Source organism: Lepisma saccharinum, chromosome 19, assembly GCF_977018435.1.
Source record: "Lepisma saccharinum chromosome 19, izLepSacc3.1, whole genome shotgun sequence".
Taxonomy (NCBI): domain Eukaryota; kingdom Metazoa; phylum Arthropoda; class Insecta; order Zygentoma; family Lepismatidae; genus Lepisma; species Lepisma saccharinum.
Genome location: NC_139247.1, coordinates 50,105,502 through 50,118,047, shown reverse-complemented (window position 1 = coordinate 50,118,047; position 12,546 = coordinate 50,105,502).

Sequence of the window (12,546 nt, the reverse complement as noted above, 5' to 3'; positions counted from 1 at the left end):
GATGACTGCAAACAGCCTCAAATCAATATGAAACTGAGGCAACCGTGCAGGGTAAAGGCAGCCTGAGCATGGTTCTGATCACATCACCTTCAAATCAGAGATCGAGAATATGTAGTGACCTTACTCTCGCATACCCTAAATGTGCCTTCAAGGAATGGTGTTGTATGCAGGGGGACCTTCGACCTTACCTAATATGGAACGTTTATTTCCGGCATTCTATATATAGAGATTGTTTTCCTTAGCTTCATTTTGCAGTAAGTCTTTTTATAGTTTGTTTTTGCATTACCGTATTTACTCATGTATAATGTGCACTTTTTTCCAAAATTTTTGCTCCCAAAAACTGTGATTCGTATTATGCACTGAATAATTCAGACAGCCAACATGAAACCGTACAGGGTCATTCCATGATTTTGGGACACTTGCATTGATTTTTCATGTTTACGGAACCATATCATGTTATATATCATTGTAAAGCTTGAATCCTGCAGTTTCTGAATATGGAAACAGTATTCCATACAAGATAACGACACTAATGTGAAATACGGTTGAAATAAGTTCAAAAAATGACGAAACATTCTGATTTTTATGGTACTTTGGATGAAAGAAAACAAGGAAAAAGATAATAAAAATTTAAATGTATTACTGGCCAAATAATATGACATACATGGAGTGTGTAAATTCCTTAATGGAAGAAATCTTGTGCTGCTAACTGCTATTTGGAAGTTCCTGAATGTGCCTCGTATAAATGTTACATTAGTCACGGAAAGAAAAAGTATATATTTTGAAAGAGAAGCAATGAGCAATTGAACAGGTATGACACCATTCACTCTTGATAACCACAGCAACAGATTTACAACCTACAACTAAGAAAGCCATTTCTTGAAACTCTATTTTACTGCGCATTATATATGAGATATAATTTTTTTGTCACTTTTACCCATCCAAAACCAGAGTGCGCATTATACACGCACGTGCACTATACACGCGTAAAAACGGTATTTACAATGACACGAATTTGCAGTTGCATCTATATATAAATGATTTTTTTTTTCGTACTTCTCTTCAACGTCCCCACAGGGAAGGGTCTAAGTGGTTGATTCTTGATCTTATCATCAAAGTTCCCAGGGGTGTCCTACCCTTGTCATGGGTGTTCTTTGTGAGTGTCCCTTTACAAAGTTTGTCTAATCCATTCTCATCATTGTAAATAACCAAAAGTAGCTGGAAAACAACAATTTAAATAGCAAATATACAATAATTTGTAATTTTTAGTGTTACTGCATTTTGGATACTACCAGAAGGCTGCTGTGGAAAATAAGATGATTTCATTCAAACAACACAAAAACAGATCATTATATTAGACACTAAAATTGGTCCCATGCTTTCAACTTCCTGGAGTAATCAACGGAAACTACAATTTGTGACTTGGCAAAACTAACGCTGGAAGGAGTGGGGAGAGCAGTGGAAGAAGAGAGAGTAACAAAAATGTATTCATAAGGAGAAGAAAACTATTGAGGATGAAAAAGTTCAATGATAACTTCTTTCATCGAGAAAAACTAAGTACATTAAGATACATTTTACTGTACAGTAATTATACTCATATTATTTTTCTCATTAGTCCCTTATGCTGCAAGTGGAATACTTTTTACATGAAATGCTTCTGTACAAGAATGAAAACTGACACTTAGTGCCCAAAGCTCTTACTTTTAGGTTATTTTAAATCCCATTTCTACCATGGGTCCTGCACCTTGGCCGTACGATCATGCTTTGGGCTCCGGCTACGGGATGCGCATAGATGTGTCTCTCCTGGGGGAAGTGGAACAACTTTTCTCCTGAGATTTCGGACTGTGTATGGGACCGGTGGCCCCCAAAATCATGAGGAAATTGGAGAGCTAGAAATGAGTAGTATAACTTGGTCATGGAAACCTACAACTGGTGGTTCGTCGTGCTGACCACATGTCACCCTTTAATGGTTGGATAATCTCCCACCTTGGAAGGTGGGAGTGAGACAGGCAGTTGGTATGCAAGTCCTGGCCCTTACAGTCTGTTGCTCCAAGGGTGGTGATGGTTAGTTCTACCACGTGGGTTAATTGCAATGGTAGTGATTTCTGCCACTACAGTTTTAAGCAATCCGATTGACTGACGTGACGTCATTAGTGAGGCTAGGTTAGAAGAAAAGCTTTGTGGTACTAATTCCAACCAATTGCAATATGAGGATGAATGATCTACTGATGAAGTGCATGATGGGACAAACACAATGGTAACCTCTGTTCAGATAAAGTGTCATGTACTTAAACTGTCTATTATAAAATATGCCATTTTATGTGAACACAAGTGTACATCCATGCGTAGACAACTTTTCAAACCTCTGGCGCCTTAGCACATTATGATCACCATTCCATGTGTCATTACTTTGTATTTCTTGTTAACTGAATAAGTTTTGCAGTATGCCTTTGTGAAAAATAGGGTGTCCAGGAGTTCATCAGGAGTGACGTCAATGTCTTGGCGAATATGGTTGCTCAGTCAATCCTGATTCATTGTTCCGTGACAAAGACGTCTGATAGCGTTACACTAGCAATACACAAACACTTGAACATATCCAATCCATGATTTTGCCCTGCATAAAACACTCCCGAGTTTCACTCAGCCTCTTATAAGGAGTACCTGGGGGTAAGGTGAAAAAACTGTGATATAAAAGTTGATTATATTATTATTATTGTAAATAAGCAGCAAAAATTCCCGCCATCAATAATCAACTCCCTTCACACGCCATTATTATTTTTATATAATGTGATAGAAATATATCTGAAATTAAGAGACTTCTGAGATGATGGTGGTATTTAATCAATATAGAAGGTAAACGACGCATGTAAAAGTTTTGTAATGAGATATCTACGTTAAACACGAATACCCAATTCCTAGCCTATTCTATACTATGCTTGACGTAAGACATAAAACACATGTTTCACAGCACCAGGCTTAATCACAAAACCAATCACCACAGGATTCCTAAACATTCCAGGAATAGCATAAGGAAAATCATGGAAGCTTTAAAATTCTCCACAATGAACCTTAATTTTGGTTCAGAAAATAAAATATAGGCACACTAAATTGAAATGTACTTATAACAAAAACTTGATCCACGATGCGTTATCATAGGTTAGTCAATAACCAACTTTGAGAATAGTGAAATGCGTCACAATCTTCCATGAAAGTCTAAAATCTTTACAGGAGCTTCATTAAAAGTTTCAAGTGCTTGAATATGTACGACATAACGCAGTACTACATAAATTTAATACAAATATACTTTATAATGTACATCCCTTGAATTTATAGGATTGTTTTATGAGTTAACCTCTGACCATGGACTAATGGCAACCTTGACAGGGCAGATCGCATTAATTGTCAATCAGTTTAGGGCTATTAGTTTTTGTCCAAGCGGTTAGATGGTGCTAGCAACTTCAGTCTCCAACGGAAATGTCGTATAGCAACTTCCGTATCCTCTTGGTGATCTCCGCATTCGCCATGGCTTATGGGGCTGGGCTATACTCGTATATATAATCCTCGGCTTAGATATCCAAACAAACATTTGTGGTTATGCCTCTCGACTCCTTGTACCCCCTACATATATGCACACACACAGCATGTTTTTAAAGTCCTTCATCTAACGTTTTTAAAAGTACATTTGCATTGAACTTTTATACAACATGAGGGAGCTAACTAGGGATGGGACCAATTAATCGGTATCGGCCGATATAGGCATATCGGTGTATCGGTAAAATTACTGATTATTTTACCGATCCGATATATCTATTATTTGATAATTTAGTGCAAAATTCTGCCATTTTGTTGTAATTTTTATGGATAATATCCATGCCCTACTTTCTAAAAAGTAAATGTCTAAATATGCAATTTATCTTGCACTGCAGTCACCTTGAAACACATATTTATTAAAGAGGTTAGTGAACCTTTCAGGTTCTTCAAGGAACATTTCTAATTTTATATCGGATCGGTTATCGGTAGCGGCCAAAATTTCATATCGACCCATCCCTAGAGCTAAGTAACCACCCTCCCACAGCAGAGTGGGCAGCGACAAATGCTTCAGTGGCAGAGCGCAGTATGGATGTATCGTTGTTTACAAGGTTCATCAGCTCATCCTTATCGTTGCGATTAGATCACAAGGTAGAACAAGATATAAAATAAACACAGTGGAAGTCGATGGAAATAGCTAGATAAAAAATAGGCTAATTAAAATGAGATGAAGTTAGTACATTACAAAAGCTTATTGCTTAATGACAAAACAGAGTTGAAGGACAGTGGACTGGAAGGGCATATAGAACACAGCCACACACACCCCAAAAAGAGGGAGGATTAAATTGTGGGGCATGGCAAATTTAGAAACTACATATTTTATGTGTGTGTGGAATTAAATTTAAGTTTATTTGGAACATAAATCTTTCTTGTATCCTACAAATGAGTTTTGGCTGCATACGTGAATAGTTATTATTTTAAAGGAAAACCTGGACATATTTACAACATTTTGGATTAGTAAATGATTTTAATTAATGCCAGTAAGAAGAAGAAAATGTGCAAGGTCAGCGTTGATGAATCAAATAAAAAATGTCAATGTTACAAATTCTTAGTTTGGCATTATGTGGCTAATTCTTCCTCTATATTTGCATACGATGAATTTTCATTTAACTCCACAGTACAATATTTCTTCTTTGGTAAATATCCTGCATTATGGGTAGTTTGTTATTTTTATTATTATTCATCTCATTGCACATCACGTGGATTGCAATCATTAAACTCCAAGGTAAATAATAGAAAAATCCTGATGATAATGAACCATCAAGTAAGATTTTTAGTGTAAGAATTAAAATGTTTCTTGTCTAGAATTTCACAAAAACCAGAAAATGACCCAAAATGATATATGTTTAGTAAATGTATAAGAAATTAGAATATTTTCTAGATATTTCTTTTGGACAATCCAAGACTAGAATCCACAATTTTAATTAGGGTGACCAGATATTAGTTGACCAAAAAGAGTATAGTCTATAGGTCGAAGGTGCGCATGCACAAAACATAAAAAAGAAGATGAAAATAAGGGTGGCTATTTGTTATTGCTTCTATTCTAGCCCCTATAAAATACGCATACACTCTACAGATTAAAATTACTTATGGGTCTAATGTAATTAGCTAATTACAAATACTCACCAATGGCACCATTGTTCATACTTCTGGGATGATTTTGCTTTCTTGAGTATGTTTAAATCGTACTTTATTGCCAGCATAGGCGTAGCTACGGGGTGTGCCGCGTGTGCCTAGGCACACCCTAATTGGTTGCTTTATCAAAGAGAATTTAAAGACAGATATTTCAATAAGAGAGAAAATAAGCGGCAGTTTGTAAGAAGTTGAAAATGTCATTACTTGGTACAAACGTGTGCATTATCGCTGATGGAACGAGTGTCTATAGATTTTCGATTTTTTTATTTCATTGGAGAAAGAAGATATACTACAGCGCCTTTCTTCTATACCTGCCACAAGCTGCACGTGTGTGCGAGATAGCTTTCTCCAAGCTTGCGCAAGTTAAAACTAAATTAAGAGCAACTCAGAAGCAGGATAGATTGGAAGCCCTGCTCTTGCTATTTGTGGAACAGGAAAAAGCTAAGTCTATGGGTGTACACGTAAATGAAGTTATTGATGAGTTTAAGAACACTGTACCTTTTGACAGACGTCTCTTGTTATAGATGACGTGTATTTTGATGTATTTGTTTGTAACATTTATGAACATTTTGTGTGTGTGTAATTTCTATGCAATTTGATTTTTCCTACTACATATATTCAGAAATTTTCAACACTGTCATTTATTGAATTTATATTCCTTTACAAACATCATTGCAGTTAAAGAACCAAGTGATTGCGTTGCAAAATATACTATTAAAAAGGTACAAGACCTCATTTTTTCTTTGTGCACACCCAAATATAAAGTTCTAGCTACGCCTATGATTGCCAGTCCAAACTCTTAACAGGTTATGTCCACATTAAATTTCACTTTCATTACTTGTTCGAGTGTTGACACCCGGAGTGAACTTTTTTCCTCTTTCCAATAAGTTTTAATAACGCTGAAGTGTCTTTCTCAACAACATTTGTACCAGGCAGAGTAAACAAGAATTTTATAAGAGGCACAAACACTTTTAAATTTGACCCAAACTGTACTAAATCTTTGTACACTGACCTTCACTTACCCATCATTGCTTCTTTTCTTTCCCCCAGTCTTCAAGATGTTTTTCAACGGCTTTTGAAATTGCACAGTAAGTTTAAAAAATATCATTATTAGGGCTGAGCCGATACCGATGCTGATGTATCGGATAGTATTGGTTGGAATTCCGCTACCGATACTTTCCGGCATTTTGCTCTTTCACGGGGTCCGCAAAAATCCCATGCAACTTCTTGACAGTCTAATTTTTTACACTAATTTTGCATGAAAAACTATATTTTGTGACTACATAATATATATTTTAATATTCTGATGCAATTCTTGAATATTTTAAAGCAAATTTCTTGGTATGTTGGCTCCTAATTGAAGGAGAATATTTACACACCAATATTGATCAATATTTTGAACAAATTTTAATTATTGCAATTTTCAAGTCTAGGTATCGGTGGGAATCGGTAAGAGTACAGGCCCGTAGTTAGAGGGGGGCAACTGCCCCTTTTGAGAGCCTGCTTTGCCCCCCCTGTAAAAAATACAGAACACATTCCTGCCTGGAAATCTCACTAATCTTTACAATTATAACATGTTATTCTGGGAACATAACAAAGGCACATTGATTTTGTGATTTATTAGGGTGTATGGATTCAGACTTTGGGAAATGATTTTGCAATTTTCAGTATCTAGAACAGTTGTGACATTTTGAGTAGTCTTGTGTCTTTGGATGTTTTTCTTAGATGAGTTACTATGAACTTGGAACTGCTTACCTTTTCGTAATAGTGATTCATTCATGTGGCAGTAAGAGGTAGTGGATATTTTATTTTTGTTACTTAGCGTTGCTTTTCTGCCACTTCTAGCTAATCGCAACAATGAGTGATGACGTGAAATTGATGAAGAGTCACTCATAAACAGTGCCGCAACCACAGGGGACAGGGGGCATTGTCCTGCCCCCGACCTTGGACAGAAGTCCATTCTAGGGGAAGGAAACATTGAAGTAAAAAACAAGACTAGGACTAGGAGAATCTAAGAATAGCAGGACAATTGGGTACTCACGATGGAATTAGTTTCTATGTGTTCCCTGCATTTTTCTTCCAGACGGCCAAGGGCACTTGCAAGGGACACAGAGGGTCAATTGCCCCCCCCCCCCCTCGATTTCAAATTTTATACAAATGAAAATACATTTCGTAAAATTTTCTTGCTCACTTCGCTCGCACTCTCTGCTATTCTTATAGTCCAAGTTCAGAGTCATAGCTATGGGATGGCGGGAGTCGGCCCTGGGAACCAAACAATCTATATGAAAAACAAAGAATGTTAAAGAGAATGCCATGGCGCCCTATTAAAACAGTCTCTTTCTATGAACTTAATATGAAATATTAATGATGACACTGTAATCCAAGAAGTCATTGATCAATCAAGGGATTCCTATTTGCCAGGTGTCAAAACATGTATTTCAACTATAATATAATACAATTCACCAGTGATGTGCACTGAGGAGTAGTTAGTCTAGCAGAGATAGATCAATCACTCTCACATCTCGAATTATATTCAAATCACAATATTTATTGTCTTGTTAAAGTCACCACAGCTCATATGCAACACCTTTTTTTCCACGCTCTTCTCGTTCATCGGTGTTCTCCGCGGGCAAAGCTGGCTGGATGCCCTAGCTCGCTCTTCTTCCGCCTGACCAGTTTCCAGGTAGAAACGGCCGCCCAAAAGAAAAGGAAGATTTCTACCTCTACCTCCCTTGACCCCTCTCCCCGCCGCAATGGTTGAAAGCCCGTGCTTTCAGGTCCTCCAGTCTATCTCCTATAGGACAGATAGGGGATTGGTTTCTCATATATTTTTTTGTAAATCCTCTAAAGAACTCAGGGTAAAATTTTCTGCAGTTCTCTGTATTTACACAATATTTTACACGTTGTACAATATGTATGTATAATATGGGATGTAGTTTTATTATTTATGAAATGGGAACGTGTAATGTTCAGACAATAATGTTATGCTTTCTTTCTTTTTTTTCAAGTATGGAATATATAATGATTAAATTACAAATATGTGCTCGGGCTCTCTCTCACTCTCGTTTTAGTTGTGTTTTATTTAAATATACTACTCTTGTCCTCTAACAGTCATAAATACGGATGTATTTATTTGGGCAAGAGAACGCGCGTTCATATTGTTGTTGGATTGGTTTATTTTACTTCGCTTTTCTGCCACATTTGGTTGTGAAAATGAGGATGAGTGATGATATGATGAAATTGATGAAGGGACCTCATATGAACAATCCAGGCCAGGATTCTAACCCGTGATGAGTGCGCATTCTTGTCCTATGTGTTGTACTCTGCAGTGAATAATGAAATAATTTGGAATGAAAAATGTATCTCTGAACTCAAAAAGCCAAATGAATATTATTGAAGAAACTACAAAAAAGTGTGTTTTGTTTCCTGTTTTGTTTCTGTGCATAAAGTGGACTTAAAACACCAGATCAACCAACTGTGCGGGAGTGGTTATCACAGCATGCTACGACACCAGGAGTTCCGGGTTCGAACCCCGTCTGGGCATGGGTGTTCTTTGTGTTTGTACCTTCATTAATTTTATCGTATCATCTTCACAATTAACCAAATGTGACAAAAAAGCGACGCTAAGTAACAAAAATGAAATCAAATCATTGATTGATTGCTCGATTTGGTTTATTTTACTTCGTTTTTCCGCCACTTTTGGCTAATCACGAAGATGATACGATAAAATTGATGAAGGGACACACACAAAGAATACCCATGGCCAAGCTGAGATTCTAACCAGGATCTCTGGCTTAGTAGTCAAATCAAATCGTTTTTTATTTTCGAATATGGGTGAGGTTTACGTGTACTCTTTTTTAGTAATCATTCATCATTTTGTAATCTTTTCCTGTTATTGACATTCTTTTTTTAGGAATACTGGGCCCTAAAGGGGGGGAGAAGGTGACCTACCCCCCTTGAGCATGCCACTGTCTGCTACCCCAAGTGTCGACGTCACCGCACGTCACTGCAATTCACGCAATATTTTGCAAGATGGTTAACATAACCAGTAGGCAAACATTGTCTGTAGTGATGCAAGAGTCTCCCCTTTGAAATAAATAGTCTGTGGGGGACTAAGGGACCCATTTTTAAGGCAGTGTCTGCTGCCACGTTCTTTTTCTGCTGGAAATTCAAAAGAGATGCGCGTGGCAGCAGACTCGGTCTTTGTTTTATCGTGATTTCATCATGCTATGTATGCAATTACGTCTGTAACACATACTGTGAAGTTGTAACGATTACTTTCACAAAAATGTTTTGAGATTAGGTCCCTCAAACCATCTTCTAATAATAAACCTAAATGCTCTCGTGGTTAGGTTAGGTTCTGTTAGCATTAAAATAATATCGCTAAATGCTTTCTAAATAAAAAAGTTCTAAGTGACCTAACATTCATTCCCACTAATCATAAACTTACATTTATCTCGTCTTAATCTGTTCTTAAGATTTGTAACATCCTCTTAGCAGACGAATTACGTGGCAGGAGCAAATTTGACGCTTATTCTTGCTGCTGACATGTGCGTGGCAGAAGACTCGGCCATGTTTTAATGTTTGAGCAAGTACAAAAAAATGTATTACAAATATTTACACAGGTCATCAAAGTGTAGATAATATGTAACCATTATTATTTAATTAATTCGATTTTTTTGCATAATACAACACAATAGTGTTGTTGGATTCTCGTTAGATTCCTTTGTGCGTAAAAATCTTGCATACTGGAAACTAAGAGGGAATCATTATGAAGCATGATTTATAAAGGACTCCCTTAATCAGTTCTGCAGAGAGGCCCAAAGCTGTTGGTACATATTGAGCATCTATTAACATTATCGACCTGTAAATATCAAGTAGGTACAGTCTCTATAAGCCTATTTATGTCAAACTTTATATTCTTTGGCAATCTGGAAAGGTCATTATCGAAATATTGCTATTTGATGTTGCTCGATTTTTTTTTGGATTTTTTTCAGTTTGTTATTTATCTCTTTTGGAGGAGAGGGCAAGTGCCTCTGCGTACCCTACTATATCTGCCAATGTGACATAATATATTAAAAATTTGCCCCCTCTACAAAGAATTCCTGGCTACGGGCCTGTAAGAGTATCGGCATCGGTATCGGTTCAAAGTGCCCTAATCATTATCATCAAATTCCAATGAATTTGAAATATGTTTTGCTTGTTGATGGAATATGAAAATGACTCTTGAAATTGTTCATAAATAAATTCTTGAGTCAAGGAATAAGTACTTCAGTTTGTTGACATCTTGACGTTTTCCGTTCTGTGGATTTTAAGGCATTTTACGCGTAAAATAATGAATGAATGAAATTAAATAGCAAGGGAAAGAGTATATTTGGCAGTGGCGTCTCGTCTCTTGGGGTTTCCGGGGCTTAGCCCCTAAAGAAAAACGGACGTATTCACGTAATTATCAATCACCATAACGCATAACTATCACACAGTCTTTTAAAAGGCGATTTTTACCTACGTAAATTCATCGTCTGTTGCAATGGATACGACAGCGTTCCTAGCGGCATTGATGTCAATTATCGCTTTCCGGGGCACGTCGCAAAGGAAGGCGTGGCCTACACCCACCTACGCTACAGTGAAGGTCACATACTAGCAGAGAGAGGAGGGGAGAGTGCAATGGATTTGAGTGCTGATTCGGGGCTAGTTCCGTTGCGTCGCGTTCGATCTCGCGTGTTGTTCTGTAGTTTTTTGGTGGCTTTCATTCGCTGTGTTTGAGTGAGTTTGGCAGGGTTGATGTTCGAACACAAATTGATGAAGAACGTAGGCTGTCAATTACAAGACACAATGAATTTGTCCGGAAAAATAGGCATATATTAAATAGAATTATGGATTGCTTAAAATTCTGTGGTCGACATGAACTTGCTCTACGAGGACATAATGAAAAAGAACAATCTTTAAAAAGAGGCATCTTCCCAGATTTATTATCCCTTCATAGAAGAGGTAACTTCGTGTTATTTATTGTAGTGAAGAGTTGAAAAACATAAACTCCATCAGTAGATTGCATTCATTTTTTATTTAAAATTATTTAGAGGGTACCTTTTCAAAAACAGTAAAAATGACAAACATAGTTTTAATAACTCCAGTGGCAACAGCTGAATCTGAACGATGTTTCAGCACATTGAAGCGTATTAAAACCTGCTTAAGAAATGCAATGGGACAAGACAGACCAAATGCCTTGGCACTTGCTTACAATAGAGATAGAATACATTTCAAACATAGAGGGCTGCAACGAAAAAGTAATAACAAAATTTCCTGAGCAGATAAGCAGGAGTCAACATTTCGTAGAAAGGTATGTTTCACAACAATACCTGTTTCTTTTGTAATCATGTAAATTGTCATTATATTTTTAATTCTTTAAAAAAATAAGTCCACTTTTGTAGTTTAGAAGATAAATACCGGTACCCGTTTTTTGTAATTCATGTAATTTGTCATTACATTTTAAATTCTTTCAAAAAAGTAAGTCCAGTTTTGTAGTCTAGAAGAAAAAATACCTATTTTTTGTCATTCATGTGAATTGTCATTATATTTTAAATTCTTTAAAAAATAAGCTTCGGCCAAATTTGAGGCCACGAGACGCCACTGATATTTGGGTATTTTTGCAAATTGAAAAGAGTATATAGTATATGAACCTCTAAAAGAGTATAATACTCTTCAAAAGAGTATGTTTGGTCACCCTAAATTTAATTATTTCTTTTTTAAATTTATTACATTCCAATGAAAAGAAGTCGATTTGCTTTCCAAGTATCGAGCTCAAACATCGAGATGCATATTAATCGATAGTTCATCAATGTTCGAGTGCGTTTGTCTTCCCCCGCCAGATGGCTCTGCTTGTACTGGGTATGAATAGTCTGTGCTTTATAAGGTAAAAAAGGTAAAGTGCTCCCCTGTGCTTAGCATGAAGGCATATAGGGGTGGGGTAACGCCCCACACTTTCTTGATGTGGGGGTGATGTGATCGACATCACGCCCCTGGCTGCCTTTACCCCCACATGTACCCATGTCATTCGACGAAGGGAGAGCGCCAGTGCCGCTTCCAATGTTAGAAAGGTTCCCGGATTTGAACCGACCGGGGATCGCACCCGGAACCTTTAGCATGGTATTCGGCATAGGCGCCGACTCCATGGGGCTTGGGGGGCTCGAGCCCCCCCCCCAATGTTAATGATGAGGGGGCAGAGCCCCTCAAATAATTTTGCTTAAGAGGATCTAATGTATTATTTTGCTTCTCTTGTAAAGTTTACTCTGAATTGTGCCACATGAACTTAACTTTAAATACACA